Source organism: Macrotis lagotis, chromosome 1 (assembly GCF_037893015.1).
Source record: "Macrotis lagotis isolate mMagLag1 chromosome 1, bilby.v1.9.chrom.fasta, whole genome shotgun sequence".
Classification (NCBI taxonomy): domain Eukaryota; kingdom Metazoa; phylum Chordata; class Mammalia; order Peramelemorphia; family Peramelidae; genus Macrotis; species Macrotis lagotis.
This window is the reverse complement of record NC_133658.1, coordinates 83780181-83800156: the sequence shown is the minus strand read 5'-3', so window position 1 is coordinate 83800156 and position 19976 is coordinate 83780181. Positions and strand designations below refer to the sequence as shown.

The window sequence follows — 19976 nt, the reverse complement described above, 5'->3', positions numbered from 1 at the left end:
TGACTTCTGCCAAACTTTCATTTCAGAGAATAGGGAAAGGCCATAAGAAGTTGCTGAAGATATAATAATCATTGTTGATCTTGGATCTGTTGCCAATCTGCTTGATGAGTTCTCTGACTGAGACCTCAGGCAGCTTATAGAGTATCCCAAAACAGAAACCTTTCCTAGGGAACATATTAAACACAAGAAAGCACAAATACAGATACAGAGGGACAATCATTTAGTTGCTCAGACTTCGAAAACCTATGGCTACTTTGAAAACCTATGGCTACTTCAAAAAGTAGTCACATCTCTCACCTGGTTTTATTGTTCTCTCTTCTGCCAACACAATCTCTTCTCCAACCACAGTACATAGGTTACTTTAGGATACACCAACTTAGACATCAGTGATCCCTTTTTCTGCTTTTTTTTTCCCAAATATGCTGCCTATAGACAGTCTCAAAAGAAAAGAGAAGGTAGTGTCCTCATTAGGACTATTGACAACAGCTGCTTCCTTCTTGCCTCACAGCCCAACTTCCCTGCCTCACTGACTGTGCTAACATTAAACTCAATGGGAATCTGGGATTGGCTTCCGACCCCCAACTGCTGTTGTTCTGCTCACAGTTACTGTGCTGCCCAGACATCTGCAAGCATCTGTTTTCAGTTCAACAACAAACAAGTATTAAGCACTTACTGTATGAAAGGCTCTATGCTCAGACCTAGTGTTACAAAAATGAAAAACAGCAACATTTCTGACCCTAAGGAATTACAGTATCAATAGGTAGTCTATATGGGTAGTTAAGTGGTGGGGCTGAAATCAGTAAGACTCATCTTCCTGAGTTCAAATGTAGCCTCAGACCCTTATTTGCTGTGTGACCTTAAGAAACCTCTTAACTCTGTTTCCCTCAGTTTCCTTATATATAAAAGGAGTTGGAGAAGGAAATGGCAACCACTCATGTATCTTTGCCAAGAAAACCACAAATGGGGTCACAAAGAATTGGACTCAAATGAATAACAGCAGGTTATGACACATTTTGAAAAAAAAAACATAATACTACAGAATGGATAAAATGAGTGATGCAGAGAATGAATGAAGAGAACAAGGGAAATTTGACAAAAGATGAAGGACAATTCTCATAGAAACTAGCCCTTAAAGGAAGAAGAGGATTTTCATGAAGGAAATAAGGATTTATTAGCCTTTACTTGATAATGATTGTCCTTCATGACATCAGGGAGGTGATGACATGACAAGCACATGAATTAGATTTGAGAGAGGGGACACTGTCCTAAATTGCCATCCTCACTTTCTCCTCCAGAGGCATCTGGATTCATTGACTAGATATGAATCAAATAAACTGAAGATGGCCCTGGATGCAAGGTAATCTAGACTTGTCCAAGGTCACCCAGCTGGTAAAGTTTGAAGTCAAGGCTTCTTGATATGAAGAATCAAGTCTTCTTGACCCCAGGTCCAGCTCTCTATGCTCGTCATCACTCTTTCAATTTTACCCAGTAGAGCTGAAAATGGAGCATGTTCCAAGCATGATGACCCCAGAAATAGGAAAGGGCAGGCCAAGATTAAAAACACCTAGTAATCTAGTTTGGTGGAAACATAGAGTATATGATTAAAAGGAATATAAGAGAGGGCTGCAAGGATAGATTGAAGTCATAGGGTAAAGACCTAAACACTAAACTAAAAAGTTTGTATTTAATCTCATAGTTCAGGGGGTTCAACTTTAATAAAAACAGCTGCCACTAATCCTTACCCAAAGGATAGTTGTGCATTGTCAGTTTAAAAATGTAATGTTGTATATACTGTATTTTTTATTTGTTTTGTTAAATATTTCCCATTCACATGTAATCTGGGTTCAGGATACTCCCAAGTATGTGGCTTTTGGCTGAATTTATTTGCACTGTGGCTGGCCATAATAAAAGATTTTTCAAGGGGGAAAGTCAAATGACTAAAAATGTGCCTAGGGAAGACTCCTAGAAGGATAAGGCTGAATTTGAGATAAAGGCCAAAAGGTTGGAGACTTCTACCAAAGTCCAGGCAACTTAACAATGGAGTGGAGTAAAGGAAAAACCAATCTAGATATCAAAGATGTGATAAACAAATACTTAATTGAAATTGGCACCTGAGTGGATATAGGATCGATTTAAGGGATAAGGGTTATGGCAGAAGAGTCAATGAAGACTCTGAAGCTCAGGAGAGGGAAAGTCTGGGTGAACTGGCTTAGCCAACTTTGGCAACTGTGCAAGGGTGGAGAGAGGGCTTGGCAATTGACTTCCAAAACCTATGGCTACTTCAAAGAGTAGTCACATCTCTCACCTGGTTTTATTGTTCTCTCTTCTCCCAACACAATCTCTTCTCCAACCACAATACATAGGTTACTTTAGGATACACCAACTTATTATACACCAGATCTAAAAGGAATCCATCTACCCATGCCCAAGGCTGTTCATTTTACATATGAGGAAAACTAAACCTGGGAGGAAGAGGAGGACTGGGTTCTGGATAATAGAATGAATTTGTGATGGAGATTGATCGGCTCACAGTCTCAGTAAGAGTCTGCTTCCAACCCAAAGAACATAGTTGTCAATGAATTCCGGAATAACTTTATGATATATGGTGAGAGCTAAGACAGATTTTATTTATGTTTTCAAAATCTAGTTTATCTATTGATTTTTCCTCATCTTGCTACCATATTATATTTCAAGTAGGCTTCCCATCTGTATGCAGATTATGTTTGAAATGTTGAAGTAGGATCTTTGTGTGGTATTCCTGTTTTAATAACTATGTAGCAGAAATTTAGGAAGGACTTCACAGTTGTTTATCTCCAGAATTATTTTTTCTAACTTTTTTCATTGGTGTTTTTGTTTTATTTTGTTTCTCCCCCAAAAGCCATGAGGCAAAGGAGACAGAGTCCAGGTCTTGGTAAGAGGGGAAATGCCTCCTAGATCTAGTTCTGCTAATTGCTAGAAGTGTTACTGTGGGTAAGTAGAAATAATAAGTGAACATTAATAGCAGGGGGAAAAGTCAGTTTTTTATAAGGGAAAAACAAAACAAAACTCAACATTTAGAACTCAACATCAGTAGAATGGGCTTCTTTCAGCAATACTGAATGGAAACAAATGTCCCACCTTCTGCAAAAAGCCTTTCTTGGTCCTCTTTAATTAAATTTAATTTGTGACATCTTTCTGAAATTAACTTCAAATTTTCCTGTTTATCTTATTCCATATAATTATCTACATGTTGTCTCCCCCCTCCCATTAAACCATGGTTTTGTTTTTTCCCATCCCTAGTACCTGGCACATAGTAGGCTCTTAATAATATTTGCTAATTTAACTTGATTTGGCTTGATTTAACTTCATTCAGATGCAAAATGAAAATATTGTTGAAGATGTAGAGGGTCAGATTCCTGTTTGGGTAGTGGTTTGAATAGATGTCCATAGTATTATTAACACAATCACTCGATCTGGAGTCAGAAGAGCTGAATTCAAATGTGGATTGTGTTTGACTTTAGAGAAGTCATTTTCCTTCTCTGAGTCCTGATTTCCCCATCATATAAATTGAAGGACTGAATGAGATGATGCCTATATCTCTATCTTATGGTTCACAGAATCTGTGACTCTGGGTCAATGACTTTTCTGAATGTTTCCTCCTCCAAAAAAATAAGTATAATGACTTGGACTTGGACTTTTTTATATTTTGTAAATAATTAAGATGGTATAGAAATAAGGCCTATTATTATTGGTTATAAGGAGTCAAGAAATAATTGCCCTATATGTAATATGTGTATAATTACTTCTGTTGCAGTTGAAGGGGAAGTGCAGGATGGATTTTGTCCCTAAATAGTCTATCAACACTGTAGAAAGTGGTAAGACCTAGAGTTATCCTGAGCTGTACATATTTTCCTTTTAAAAGACAATGACTATTGTTATACTTGCACTATGTTTTCTAATCATTTCTACTCATCACTCTCCTCAGTAAGTACGGAATTATCACCTATTCACGGACAAGGAAATCATGGTATAATAGAAAGAATACGGGGTTTAGAATTCTTTGCTACTTATTCACTATGTGACCCTGGACAAATCACTTAATCCTGTTTGCCTCAGTTACCTCATCTGTAAAATGAGCTTGTCAAGGAAATGGCAAATCACTCCAGTGTCTTTTTAAGAAGACTGCAAATAGGGAAAGAGTAGGACACAACTGAAATGACTCATCATCAATGCCAGTAACAAAAGTTTTCTGTCTATGTGACTCCACAACAAACAAATCCATTTCCTCCTCTAGGTCTCAGTTTATACACCTAAAAAACGACAGAGTTTTATTAGTTTAAGTTTACATCTAAAAATCTAAAAAAATCCAGAAAGGGCGAGCAAATTCCTAAGGATTGTCCAAAGGTCAAATATGACCTACAATATCCAGAGCTAAACCTCGACCCTTGACTTTATCCTTCCCTGATTTTCATTGATTAATAGCAGGCAGGGAAGCTGTTTTTAATATAAGGGTAAAAGAAAAAAAAAAAAAGTAGAGCTGTCCAACAACAGAATGGGCTACCTCAGGAGGTTAGCACCTTCCCCATCATTGGAGGTGACACCAAGGGGGCTCAGATTTGGAATTAACCTCAAAGTTCATGTAATTTAACTTGGACTCCAATAGAAATGTCTTCAATAACTCCCCTGTGTGACGGTCATCTATCCTGAAGATGTCCAGTCAAGGATTATAATCAAAGGCAAGTTATTCTTCTTTGAGGTAGTGCCAATCTTATAGTTTTCCTTACATCAAACCTCTGTGAAACTTCTCCCCATTGCTCCTAGTTCAACCCTCAGGGGGTCAAGCATCTCTTCCACATGACAGCCCTTCAAATATTTGACAACAGTTATCATGTTTCAAGCAGAGACTAGATGACCCTTTATCTGGGGGTCATGAGTTTATGAGGGGTTCCTGCTTGGATGGGCTGCATAACACATAACTCATAACCTTGAGATTCTAATTAGTAAATGCTATGTTTGTTGACTATGCGATAGTTGTGATAGCCTATAAAGAAGGGCAACTTCCATACCTACCTTATTTTACATAAAACACATAATAACATCAGTCATAATAATAATAGCTAACATTTATATAACACTTTAAAGTTAACCAGTGAGACACACTTATATACATTATTTTAGTTCATCCTCAGGACAAACCTGAGTGTGGTGACTGCTGTTATTATCGCAGATTTTTACAGATTATGAAACTAGGATCAGGGAGGATCAAAAGGTTTAATTGAATCCCATAAATGATAACAATAGCAGATGGGATTCAAACCCATGCATTCTTGAGCTGAATTCTGGTGGTTCATCCATTATAACATTATGAATTTCCAGAAATGAAATAGCCTCTTCAGAGAAGTTCAGAATTAGACTGAACTAGTCTCTGCCATCAAGCGCTATGCTCAGACCACCAGTCATTATCCTGTCTCTCCAGTAGCACTAACAATTAGGCATGCAGTTCCTCATTTCCAAATTGCCGACAAGGAGAGAGAAGCAGTGGAATGTCACTGCAGGATGCAGAAGATGGATAATAGAATCGGTTTCCTCTTTCCTATTGACTCAGACAACACTAGTCTCTCCATCTCTCCTGTCTACATCACCTCCAATTTGTCCAGATGGACATCACTGTGATTTTCAGTCTGGACTAGAGTTCTTAAAGCTTTGGCAAGGGGAGCAAATACATGGGAGAGAACAAGACTTTGGGCCATTAGAAGGTCTGAGTTGTGATCATCAGGAAATAGGAGAGTTCAAATTTGTGCTTGTCTAGAATCAGCGGCTGTCTGTACTGATAGACATAATGGATTCAAATACCTTTCCTCATTTTTCAGACACAGAAACTAATATATGAAGAGTGTATCTTTTCCAAGGTCAAAGATCCTGTTAGGAGAAAAGTTAGGAGTCAGACCCAGGGAGTCTGATTTCAAGTCCACTGTTCTTTCTGTTACAATAGTATTTCTCTATCTTGTAAGAGTAGGAACAATAGTTTGAAGGGATGAGAGAGATTTCTGCAGACCTAGTTCTCTTCCACCAAAAGAGACTAGTTGTGTGCCTTTCCACAAAGCAAGGAGTAGAAACAGAAAAGAATAATTAAGACAGAAATGGGATGTTTGACAGTTAATTTATATCTTTATTTAGTTGCACCTTAATGAGTGGAAATTTATCAAATCCTCTAATTTTTCAAAGAAGTAAAATGAGGCGCAAAAAAGGAAAGTGATTTTCTAAGGTTAAGCAAGGTGTAAAAAAATAGTCAGTTTCTAGTTTTGATGTTCTTTTTGATGCCCCTATTTCTGACTTTATAGAAGATGATGAGCACGTAATAGATGGAGAACTAGACCTGGACTCCAGAATATTCCTCTCCTTGAGTTAAAATCTGGCCCTCAAACACTAGGGGTGAGACCTTGGATAAACCACTTAATTTCATTTGCCTCAATTTTCTCACCTGTAAAATGAACTACTAAAGAAAATGTCAAACCACTCCAGTATCTTTGCCAAGAAAACTCCAAATGGGATCATAAGGAATAATGACTGAAAAGCAATTAAACAATACAGAAAGTTATGGCCCCAAATCTCTGGTATGTCCAGGACACCCTTTATTTTTCCTTCATTGCTGAACACAGACTCCTTTCTTTAAAAAAAATCCTTCTAATATTAAGAGAAATCTCTGCTTCATTTTTCTTACACCTAGTTCCAACCAGGACTCAGTGATATCATTAGCCTCACCCTGTTGGAGCCCTAACAGTCAATGCTGATGTTGGAGGGTAATATCTTATAATGAAATGAGCAGTGAACTGGAAGCCACGAGAGATGGGGTAGAAAGCTCACCTGTATGGTATGGTATTGTACCCCTTGACCTCTGGGCCTAAACTTCCTCATCTAAAAAAGAAGGAGCCTTGGTCTTGGAGATCCTTTACAAATCAAGGGCTTATGAGCCTATTCATTGGGACCAATTTGAACTCAGGTCTTCCTGACTCCAGGTCTAGGACTCTTTCCATTGTTGCACCTATTCTCAAAAAGGGGAGCTGGAGAATTGGTGAGAAAGAGGACCAGCAAAATTCCTTATGGCATGGTTTAGAAATGGCAAAGATGTATCAAAGTAACCTGATAAAAATTCACATCTCTTCCCCAGAGTCCCAGAGATGATCAGTTTCCTCCACTGTAAAATGAGGCTGAACAAGATGATTTCTAATATCCCTCACTTTTAACGTCTTCAGTCTTGTCCATCTTGACCCACAATGCCTTCAAATCTCACTCTTTTCTTTATTAGAGGCAGGTCTTCTATGTTCTAGTTGATTTAAATGGATTTATGACTAAAGACTAAATTTTTATTTTGGTTGAATTAGTTTCTCTGATTTTTTCTACTCTGTATTGGCATTTGGGCCCAATTCTCTCTGGAGATCATGATGCTTGCCTCTTTTATAATCTAATTATAAATCTAAGAGGCCGAAACATTTCTCATAGCAAGGAATTTAGCCAACACTCTGTATTTATATCAAACATATAGTAAAAAGGACACAATATGACATGTGATCATCAGTGCTACTGCCACTTCAAGTCCCTACCTTATGTTCTAATCCTGAGAGGGAGCAACAACACCCCCTCACTTACATACACACACACACACACACACACACACACAATCTATGAATGAACTAGCATAGCCAGGACTGCAAATTGCTATGAATGGTCCATTTACATAGACTCACAAACTGATTTTTATTTGAGTAAACAGTAATGCCTTTTCAAGTATACTCATTGGAAGTAAGCAAATTACCAAGTACAGATAACTCACTCAAGAATGTAGACTTAGGGAGAATCAAATGACTTTTAACATAGTAGGTAATTAACAAAAATTTGTTTTATCAAAGTGTTTAATTTGATTAGTGCAGTCCCTTTGGCTAAACTTTATGAAAATACATGTAATTAGGGGCAGCTAAGTGACAGAGTAGATAGAGCACTAGCCCCTGGAGTCAGGATGACTTGAAGTTGAAATTCAGCTTCAGACACTTGAGTTGTAAGACCTTGGACAAGTCACTCAATTCCATTACCTTGCAAAGACTAAAAAAAAAAAAAAAGAAAAGAAAGAAAAAAGGAAAAAAAGGAAAGAACATGTGGTCTTCCCCTTTAGAATGTAAATTCCTTGAGGGTAGGGATTATTTTTGTTTTTTCTTTGTATCATCAGTTCTTAACGCTGTGCTAGTGCATAGTAAATACTTGATAAATTCATGTGCACTGATTGAATCCATGTAACATCTTTGGTTGTTTAGATGAATGAGACCTCTTGACTCTTCCCTCTCCCTAACACCCCATATGCAATCAGTAGCCAAGTACTGTCTTAAAGGCCTCAGCAATAAATCCTGGATCAGTACATTTCCCTTCAGTTGTACAGCTTCTGCCCCCTACATAAGCCTTCATCAGTTTTCATCCAGAATATTAGAATTACCTCCTAATTGGTCCAATTGCTCACAATCTCATCCCTATTCAGTACAATCTCCATAAAAATGAAAAATTGATATTTGTAAACACATATTACCTACATCCCTTCTCTAATCTCAACAAAAATCTTGGGTGACCACCACCTCTGAAATAAAATATAAAATCTTAAACCTTGCATTTCTACAAAAATCTGGATCCCTCCATGCTTCCATTGTTATTTCTATTATACTCCTTTCTGTGCTAGTCAAGCTGACTGGCCAATTGTCTTTACGTTTTATTTCCTATCTCTGCTTTTTTTATGTGTTGAATATGACCCCTCTTGACCTCTTTCTCAAAGGAATCCTAGCTTTCTTCACAGTCAGCTAAGTAGTAACCTACACAAGGACTTTCCTTTTCTTCCCTTGCTCCTGTCTAATTTTTGGTAATCTCTCCTTTTTGAAATGACTTGGTTTTTCTTTGAATATGCTTATTCTTTATTTTGAATATACATTACTTTGAACACCTGTGGACAAGCTATAGCCACTGCAAATCTGCCAACTACTTTATCTGGCAAGGGTCTCAGATCTTAGCTTCATTTTCATTGGTGACCTTTTCTTATTTTACCCCAAAATACATTCATCTTCCACCAAGGCTCTCTTTTCAGGGCTAGCCTGACTCCAAAGCATAACCAAGATAACATAAATAGAATATGGCCAATAAATGGTTAAAATATTTCCTCAGACTTGCTTCTTAGAGGTCACTAACCCTCTTTCAGGTTGATGAATTTTCTTATACTTCTCTCCCCGTCCCTTTCAGGAACCGTCTAGAGAGTTTACCCACTCCGACATTTCCCCTATAGGATATCAGTGAAAAAATGTCCTCTATTCAGCAGTTAATACTAAACTAGCTTATTTGCACTGAGGAAGACAGGGACATAATACCATACTTTCACTGGCACAGAAAGATATATCTTTGTGTAAGGAACAAAGATATTTGGAATGCAATCATAGAATCACTTTTAGAGAGGTTAGGGAAAAGTTAAATATATTATTGTTACTGTTATTGTAATTATTATTATTGTAGGGTGAGATGAAAGCATCTAGGTGGTGCAGTGGATGGAGCACTGGACTTGGAACCAAGAAGTCTCATCTTCACGAATTCAAATCTAGACTCAGAAATTTACTAGATGCATGACCCTGGGCAAGTCCTTATCCTTGTTTGCCTCAGTTTCTCTTCTATAATATGAGCTAGAGAAGGGAATGCTAAACCAGCCCAGTATCTTTGCCAAGAAATCCTCAAAATTGCATTACAAAGAATTACAGTCAAGAAGAATCAGACATGATGAAACAACTCAATAACAAAATGGTGGAATAGTTAAAAAAAAAAAAAGGTTAGATCCACCATAATCTGACCCATGTAGTTTCCTAGGAAGATTATGTCATCCAAACTAGCCATGTCTGTGACATACTTGGATTTCAGTGCCACATGGTGTTTTGAAGGAACCCAGAGAGCACATGAAGTAAAGTCCAGGGAGAACCATGTTCTCTCAGGCATTAACAGATACAAGTAATCCCAAGAGTTTAGATTGAGTTAAACCTTGTACAAATATCTGGGGCTTTTGGAGACTTAATTAAAATAAGTTTTAACTTAAAGATTTTGTGAGGTACTCCTATTGCTAATTTCCTTAGCCAAGTTGGGGTCTGTGCCTGCCGAATAGTAACTTGCCCAGGAAGTGATTGTTTAACTTGTGAACACTAATTACATTTCTTCTCAATCTAACAATAATATCTCTCTTCTCTCTGTTTTTAGTATATATATATATATATGTATATATATATATATATATATATATATACACATATATATGGAAATCTATGTATATATGAACATATATATAAATACAGTGTATGCTATATTTATATATGTAGATATATAAACATACAGATACATAATAAAATATAAACATTTATGATATCAATCATGCTCCAGAGTCCTGGACAGTCAGTCCACTTCTGCAAACCGTCATATCAGTAGCCTCTGGTGTACCCCTTCCTAGTCTGGCTAGGTTCAAAGTTTCAGAAAATCTTCATCTTTCCAGTCTCTTAGCTGTGAGCTAGAGGGCTGCCAGTTAACTTACTCGACCTGTCAAAGATAATGAAAAGAGAAAGAGCTAGTCCAAGCAACCTATCAACTAATGTTGAAGAGTGCCTACTGGGAGAACCAAGGCCCACTCTGGAAAGGAGAGGAAGGCAATGAGCAGACTAGATGAGGTACATCTCACACCTCATCTGGGAGAGGTACTTCTGGGAGAAAAATTACTTATGTGAGAGACATAGATGATTCCCAAAGGCTCAGAGTCTTTTGCAGTTCTGACAAGCTTCAGATTTTTATCTAAAACTCTGCAAAACTTCTTGAGGGTTAGGTGAGGGTAACTCTGAGACTGAGAACTTCCAAAGGATAAGTGTTACTTGCATGAGCCTGATTGAAGAAGAGGATTTCTCTTTCTAGATTTCTTGAGAGGGTCCCATGAGACAGTGGTTATGAAAACACTTTGAGAAGCAAATGTAATTAGTATTTCTACACTATTAGCCCCATTCCCCTTTAGGGAAGGAGAACTTACTTCTTTAGGAAGATTTTTCTAGTCTCCCCCTGTTGATTATCTCCAGTGTCTCCTGTTTATATCTTGTTTGTATATAATTGTTTGCATATTGCCTACTACAATAGACTGTGAATTTCTGGAAAATATAGATAGTTTATTTTTATTATTTTAACATTGTTTTATTTGTATTTTGGTACTCAATGTAATAGCTGAGCCATAGTAGGCCCTTTATAAAGACGTGTTAATTTAACCAAATCTGTCTCCTTGATTCTGCCATGCCTGGAAACAGAAACTGGGAGGCCTCGTGATGTCAACATCTGGTGCGGTTTTATTTCCAACTCAGTGAGTGTTCCAGTGAAGGCATGAGCCCAGCAGGACACTAACTTAGCTCTGTTGAGTCTCAAAGGGAGTTTAAAGATACCCATCAGCACACCTGCAGGCCAGCCCTTTTCTTTGCCCACAATTTGTCATCTTTCAGTTATCTGGTGTCTACATGTACCAAAATTACTTATTTGGGGGAGGTTTCCCCAATTCTCCCTCACCTTCCATCATTTCCACAGTGGTCTATTTCTACAGTCCCCTCAGATTCACAGGCATCACTCATCCTGGTTCAGTTCTTCCCTAAGTAACCTTGAGATCAATGTTCCCTCAAAAGATGAACTTTTCCATCAATTCATCCATCATACAGTAAGCATGTATTGCATGTCAGACAATGGGTTAAATCTTGTGAAAACAAACACAAGCAAAAAGGAAGACAAGCCCTGGCTCTAAGGAACTTACATTCCAATGAAGACAACACAGAAAAGAAAGCTGGGAGAAGTAGAATGAGGAAAGTCAAATGTTCAAGCAGGAAATGAATGAAGACAGCTCTGACCTGAGCACCCTCCTTCATGGGAGGAACCAGCCAATCAGAGGATGAGGCTGACGAGGGTCTGGGTATGTCCACTGTATGAAGTCTAGGGTGCAGTAAGGTTCCAGAGTGAAGAGGTACCTATGACAATGTAGAGAAAGTCCAAGAGAGTCAGGAATGCATCCCAGAATGGAAACAATTACAATTAGCAAATTAAAAAAAGATTAACAAATTAACAAATATCTTCTTCTGTTGCTTGGCCTCCCACTGAATACTGACCTCTCCCCAGTAGTTCTATTTCAACACATTCCAGAATGATGACCTCCCCATAATACACAAAGATCATGCTCTGCCCACTCTAGGTTTTCTTTTGCCATATGCATTTACTATGGAGATCAGCATTGTAATACATTTCACCAAACTATGACAGGCATAATTCCCCAGACAGTGTGTAGGAAGAAGGTTGTGAGTCACATTATAACCTCTCCTTGGAGTATACCTCTTTCAGGAGCCCAGATCTTCTCTGTCTTCAGGAATCTATGAGCTAATGTTGAAGAAAAATTGACTATAATAAAGAGACTAATTGCTCTAAGATCATAGAATGGCACTAAACCCAAACACTGAATGGTGAGCTCTAACAGAATGTCATCCTCTTGAGGACAGGGGCTATTTCATTTATTCCATTGTATCTCCAATATCTAACAATGTTCCTAGCAAATACTGTAGTATATTTTCAATAAATGTAGGTAAATTTGAATTGAATTACACTACTGGTTGGCATTTTCCTGAAGGGCAAATCTTAAGGGCCTGAGACCAAAGCATTGCTTTTCAAACTTTTTGTGTCTTCATTTGGCCTTGAATTACACTGATCAAACCTAGAAGGTCTGGGAATTTAGAATAGCCACATGTATAAATGGGGGAGGAAAACTGAAACAAGGAAACTAATTCTCATTCCTCAAAATTGCTGCATATAATAAATATATAATATCATTCACATTTAAATTTTCCTTTGATGTTTGATCGTGACCTGGAGGTGAATCTGGAATCTCAAAGACTATGGCAGTTGGATGTAAATGCTGGAAAAATTTGGAGATTGGTCCAATAACAGACTTTATGACTGGTTATTGTCTCTAAGTTCCCTGACCTTGACCTTCTAGTTTCCTTCCAAATTCAGATTAAATTTTACCTTCTGTAGGAAGCTTTTCCTGGTTGTTTTCCATTGCACCCCAAATGCCTTTTCCTCATATCATCTGCAGTCATCTTATTTGACCACTGGTCACAGTCTCTGGAGGAGAAAGTGATGCTAGTGACTTAGCTCATAGACCTCCATACACACAAACTCAAATCGAATTCACATGCACGTCATGGCATCACCTCCTTGATGTCATGCTCTTCTTCAAGAATGAAGGACAAATATCATCATCATCTACGTACTTAGATGCATGCATGCTGTCTTCTCTATTACAAGATATGTTCTTGGAGACAAGGATTGTGGGATTTTTGGTGTTTTCATTATTTCTCTTTGAATTTCCATCTCTTAGTTCAATGTATGGCACAAGATAAGTCCTTAATAATCACTTGCTGACTGACTGGTTGTCATAAAAGTACCTGCCTAACTTAGAATATAGAGACTCTCCCCAAGAAATTAGGCCTTCAAGAAAATAGAACTTCATAAAAGTCCATCCTCAGTCAGGGCAATCATGCCCTGCAACAGTGGAGGGAATATCCTTATGGAGAAAAATTAATAATATTTGGAAGCATGGATGTATATAATAATATTGAACAAGAGAAAAATGTTTCTAGCACCTAAATTTCCTCATGGAATTTGTAATTCAATTGTAAAGGTTACAAGAGGCTTTGTGGAACATAAAAATTCCTAAAACTCATTTTAGGAAATGTTGCACTGGAGCTTTTCATTATGAAAGTGACCTAGTAAATATGAGATGTTGGAATGGCTTTTACCACCATTTCCATAGCATTGAAGCTCTCAATGAGATGGAACCACTGAAGCCCCAGACTGACCCAATTCAATCAGACTACTGGCTAGTTCAGTGAGAGTCAGGAGGAGGCAATGAGGAAGAAGGCAGATCTGAGCATGCTGTTGACCTCCACTCAGTGGCCCTGTCCAAAATTCATGGAGACAATTTCTACCGTTCGGGGAGTAAGGGGCTCAGAAGATGATCTTCACATGTTGGTGATGGGCCTTGTATCTCATTCTCTGAAACACTGACTGCTCAGGCTGCTGCTTAAATTGCTCTCTTCCTCTCTCTCTCTTCTCTTTTTCTTTCTCATTTTTCCTACTCCTAGCTATTATCAGGGCTTAAAACCAAGCCTAGGGGCTTAATAAATGCCCATAGATATACGGAAAGGGCAATAAAACTGTGTATACCCTCTGATACAGCAATACCACTACTAGGTCTGTATCCTAAAGAGATCAGAAGAAAGGTAAAAAATTCACATGGACAAAAATATTTATAGCAGTTCTTTCCATAGTGACAAAGAGTTAGAAATTGTGGTCATGCCCATCAGTGGGGAATGACTGAACAAACTGTGGTATATGAATGTGAGATAGAGACTACTATTGTTCTATAAGAAACTGTGAGGAGCAGGACTTCAGATTAACCTGGAAAGACTTGTATGAACTGATGCTAAGTGAAGTGGGAAGAACCAGAAGAGCATTGTACATACCAACAGCAACATTGGGTGGTTATCAACTATGATACTTTCTCATTTCAGCGGTACAATAATCAAAGACACTTCTAAGAAACCTGTGATGGAAAATACTCTTCATATCCAGAGAAGGAATGATGGAATTTAAGTGTAGACCAAAACTTACTATCTCTAATTTTTAAAAGTTGGCATATATTATTTTCCCCTCTAATGCTTTTTTCCTCTTTTCCCTTTTTTGATTTGATTCTTCTTTCACAACATGGTTAATACATACATATCTTTATACATATATATATATATATATATATGTTTAGCATAGTTATATATGTATAACCTGTATTAGATTGCTTTTTGCCCAGTGGAGGAGAAAGGAAGGGAAGGAAGGGGAAATGTGAAACTCAAAAGCCTACCCAAAAAATGATGCTTGCAAACTGTCTTTGCATGTAGTTGAGAAAATAAATAACATATTTTTTAAAAATAAATAAATGCTCATTGACTATCATATCCTCCATTTTCTTCATTGTCTCTGTTTTCCTTCTTCTCCTCTCTTCTCTTCTCCTCTCCTCTCCTCTCCTCTCCTCTCCTCTCCTCTCCTCTCCTCTCCTCTCCTCTCCTCTCTCCTCTCCTCTCCTCTCCTCTCCTCTCCTCTCCTCTCCTCTCCTCTCCTCTCCTCTCCTCTCCTCTCCTCTCTCTCTCTCTCTCTCTCTCTCTCTCTCTCTCTCTCTCTCTCTCTCTCTCTCCCTCTCCTCTCCCTCCCTCCTCTCCCTCCCTTCCTCCCTCCCTCCCCTTTGGCTCCTTTTTTACTTTTTCTTTACTTTTTCTCCCTTTTCCCTCATTTTTCTCCTTTTACTTCTCAACTTTTTCTCCACTTTCTTTTCTCCCTCTTGTTTTTCCTCCTTATTTTCCTCTAATATTTATTTCCTCCTCCTTTCTCCTTTCTTTTCTCTTTCCTTTTCTCCTCTTCCTCCTGTTTCTTATTTTCTTCACTGAGACAACCTGGTCTTACCCCCCATATGTTTAGAAGAATGAAACTAAGTCAACTCTTTATTTTATCTAAAGAAAAAAGATGATGTCTATTGATTTTTTAAGATTTTATATAAAAAATACACTTTCTTGATGCATTTTGTCGTTGTGGCAAATGTGTTTCCCACTCACCCCTCTAGAAAACTTGTTTTTTTTCCCTCAAGGGTTAAAATAAGGAAAAGTATATAATGCAAATGGCATTTAACAACATATATAATAGTCTATCAAAGTTACCTCCTGCTTCTCTAGCGTGATGGAAAGGGTAGAAGGGCTTCAAAGACACAAGTAAGCCAGAAAAGTAATATGGGATTCTTGAAAGAATTTGGATCCAGAGCTGAAAAATCTATCTTATATATTTACTTTTGGTAGTTTTTTTTTGTTTTGTTTTTTTTTAGGTTTTTGCAAGGCAAAATGTGGTTAAGTGGCTTGCCCAAGGCCACACAGCTAGGTAATTATGAAGTGTCTGAGGCCGGATTTGAACTCAGGTACTCCTGACTCCAGGGCTGGTGCTCTATCCACTGTGCCACCTAGCCGGCCCTGGTAGTTTTTTTTTTTTTGAGCACATTTGGGATTTATTTTAAAGGATACTGGAATGGTTTGCCATTTCCTTTTCATGTTCATTTTTCATAGATGAGGAAAATGAGACAAACAGGGTTCAATGACTATTTAAGGGTCACACAACTAATGTGTCTGAGGTCAGATTTGAACTCAGGTCTTCAGACCTGGCTCCTGACATGGCTCTCTAACTGCTACACCATCTCAGTTGCTCCTGCCCTGGAGTCAAGAGGACAAGAATTCACATCTGATCTCAGACCTTTGACATTTACCAACTGTGTGGTCTTGGATAAGTCACTTAACTCTTATTGCCTTACACCCAGAGCCATCTCCAGTTATTTTGATTGGTATCTGGTCACTGAACCCAGATAGCTCCAGAAAGTGAGACTTGTGAATTAGCACAGCACCTCCTCACTCAATTCCAATTCACATACTTTTTCATGGTTTCACCTCTTTGATGTCAGAGCTTCTTTGAGAATGAAGGACAAATACCAATTTTGGTAATTAATTTGTCCGTTTTTTCTCATATGTAAAATTGGGATGTTAGTGATGCTTGGATTATCTATTTCCTAGAGTTCTTGTGAGACAAGTACAGAAATTAGCATAGCAATTGGCACAGGGTAGGTGATTTAAAAATTTTATTGACTTATTGGTTAGAAGTTTTAAAGTATTATGGAAATGTAAGGTACTGAAATGAAGCATCAGATTTTCTTAGTCTGTTCAGATCTCCACCCTCTGTGGCTTGTCCCCTTCCATCAAGTTTGTACAAGATCTATTTTATAGGAAATTTCTAATTTATAGGCTATTTAGTAGGATGACCTCATCATCATCCATGTAAAAATTGGATTTCAAAATCACTAATATTGCCTTATTGACTTACTGTGAGCACCACAGTCTGTCATGGAGAAGGGGGGGGGGGAAGACTTGTGGGAGGAGAGTTACAAGGAGACCTGGTATGATTTCAGTTCAGTTTTAGCCACAGAAGTTGCTTAACTTGGATGGAGGGTGCAAGACTTGCCTTCCAGGGAAGGTTTTGCACTAATCCTCCCAGAAGCCTGTTTCCTATTGCAACTGTACCTGAGTTTTGCAGTTTCAAAGTCAAACTGGGAGTGTTCAAAATTGGTACTTCCTTCATTGTATGTTCCTCCTTCTTGCCCAGGGCTATGCAGCCTAACATCTCCATTGGGTTCCTGTGCTCAGTCTTACTAAGAATTTAGGTGACATATTTGCAATTAAAAGGGTGATGTCAGTTGATACAATGCCACAGACACCAGTTAAGTATTATTCCTTAGAGAAGAAGCTCAAGATTCAATACAAAAAAAAAGTTTGGTAGTGGTCCAGGGACCTGACTCACTTGGACTTTGGTGAGCGTCCCAGCTAGCTCAAACATGTTGAAGGGTTGGAAGCTTGTTCTTTTTACACCATAGAAGCAAAAACCAAAAATGACTATTAGAATAGCGCCACACCAGACAGTAACCATTCCTTCACTGTTTAGGCTTCCCTTTTGTTAGTTGAAGAAGTAGTGAAATTCTCTTTAATTCTCAGTCATTCTTTTACAGAATCTCATGGAAAACAAGAATGTCAAAGTTTGATGGGAAATTGGAGGATGCATTCCTAATAGTAATAGTTTTTTTTTTTTCTGAATCTCTGGCAAGATATCTAGCCTCTGCCTAAAGACATGCAACAATAAGGAATTCATCACTTCTCCAAATAATCTGTTCCAAATTAACCAGAGTATTCTTCCTTCTCACCTCTAATTCTTGGTTTATCCTGGCTTCCTTTATAACTCAGCTTAAATCTTACTTTCTTCATGAAACAAATCCCTTTCCAATTTCTTCTGCTAGTGTCTTTTCTCTGAAATGACCTTAATTTACACTTTATCTAGCTTGTAGATACATAGTTATTTCTATGTTGTCTTCCTCCATTAGAATGTGTGCTCCCTATTTTGACATTTCTGTGTATCTCCAGCATTGAAACCAGTAGACATTCAACATTCAGTATACATTGTGACTTTTCCTTTAATGTTAGGACTTTCCCTTTAAGATTAACTCCAATTCATCTTTTTGTTTTCTTTTGTTTTCTGGCCATTAAACTTAATAGGGTTAAGTAATTTGTCCAAGGTCACACAGCTAAGCAATTAAGTGACTAAGGGCACATTTGAACTCAGATCCACCTGACTCCAGGGCCAGTGTTCTATCCACTGAATACCTAGCTGCCCCTCCAATTCATCTTTAATAATAATAACAATAATACTACTACTTTTGAGCCAGGAACTGTAGTTCAGTCATTTCATCATGTTTGACTCTCCATAACTCCATTTTGGTTAAAACTTTTTGAGTGATTTGCCATTTCTTTCTCCAATTCCTTTTACAGATTAAAAAAAAAACAGAGGCACACAGGGTAAAGTAACTTGCCCAAGGTCACACAACTAATAAGCATCTGAGGCCAGGAAGATGAGACTTCCTGACTTGAAGCCCAGTGCTCTATCCACTGCACCACTTAGCTTCCCTTGATAGATATTATGTTGTGCTATAATAACCAAAATAACCAAAATAACAAATATTTATATACTACCTACTATGTGCTAGGCATTGTACTAAGCATTTTATTACTGTTATTTCATTTAATTCTCACAATAACCATGGGAGATCACTACTATTATTATCTCCTTTTTATAGCTAAAGAATTTGAGGCAAACAAGTTAAAGAAAATACCCATGGTCACATAGGTAGTATCTGATACCAGATATGAACTCAGGTCTTAGTGACTCTAATACCATCATAAGGTCTTTAATAAATGTTTGTTGATTTATGACTAAGTAGTCAATTTTTTTTCTTTACAAGCATCTATTAAAGGTTGGAAGGGGGAGAAATTTACATGGCAATTTTATTATGTATTTAAAAAGAATAGCAAGTTGTGCATATTAAATTTGGAATTTCATGTGCAGTGATCTTTTTATTATATATACTATGCTTTAGAAATGCTTATTTTATTCCATAACTTAAAAATAATTTTGTATTTTTTTTGAAGGAAGGAGGGACAGAAAAAACAAAACCAATCTGCCTCTCTGTTACTTCAACTCACTGTTATTTGTCCAATCTTTGGGGTCAATCAAAATCTTCCTAGTCCTTCTACCATAGGATAACCCTTCAAATCATGTCCCCCCTAGTTTTAGTTCCTCTAACCTATTCTCCCATTGCATAGTTACTACACTATTTTGGCAAATTTGTCTTTCTTTATATGTTGTTGAATGCCTGAGTATTACCTAAAACAGATAATAAAAATGTTCTAAGGGTACTCTGGTCAGGATAGAAGACAATAGATCTATCAGCTCCCTCTTTCTAGACACTAAGCTAGTATCACATAACATTTTGGATTTGAAAAGTGTTTTACAAATATAATCTTATTTATTCTTTGTGACAAACCTATGGGGTTATTATTATTATTATTATTATTATTCTCATTTTGCAGATGAGGAAATTTAGACCAATAAAGGTTCAATGGCATGTAATCACACAGTAAGTGATTGAAATCACACTTGAACTCAGATCTTCTTGACTGTCCATCACTCTAACCAGCTGTTAACACTTCTCTAATGTAGCTATTATCTCATATCCCATTATTATCTCATCCTCTGTTTGATTCAAGAGTGAAATATGAACTTATAGCAACATTACAATCATGCAAAACAGCCTTCTCTCAAAAACTATTTTCAGATGACTCACATTTTTCTCTTCTTTCTTGTCTATCTTTGTGTAATTGATGCTTTTAACCAATATTTGAAATTTCATTATTATTCTTATAATTCATCTTTTTTTAAGTTTTGTTTTTCCCCTCAAGGATATC

General features: G+C 37.5%; 1 long non-coding RNA gene across 1 annotated transcript in view; it reads right to left on the bottom strand.

Annotated features, from left to right (window-relative positions):
* LOC141513765 (uncharacterized) overlaps nucleotides 1-13200 on the bottom strand; it is a 58203-nt gene extending 45003 nt beyond the window's left edge. The window contains exons 1-2 of the long non-coding RNA XR_012475873.1: nucleotides 13069-13200; nucleotides 11907-12023 (exon numbers count right to left, since the gene is read on the bottom strand). This is a non-coding gene — a long non-coding RNA (uncharacterized LOC141513765). The remainder of the gene's footprint in view (nucleotides 1-11906; nucleotides 12024-13068) is intronic.
* Between the last annotated feature and the right edge of the window lie 6776 nt (nucleotides 13201-19976).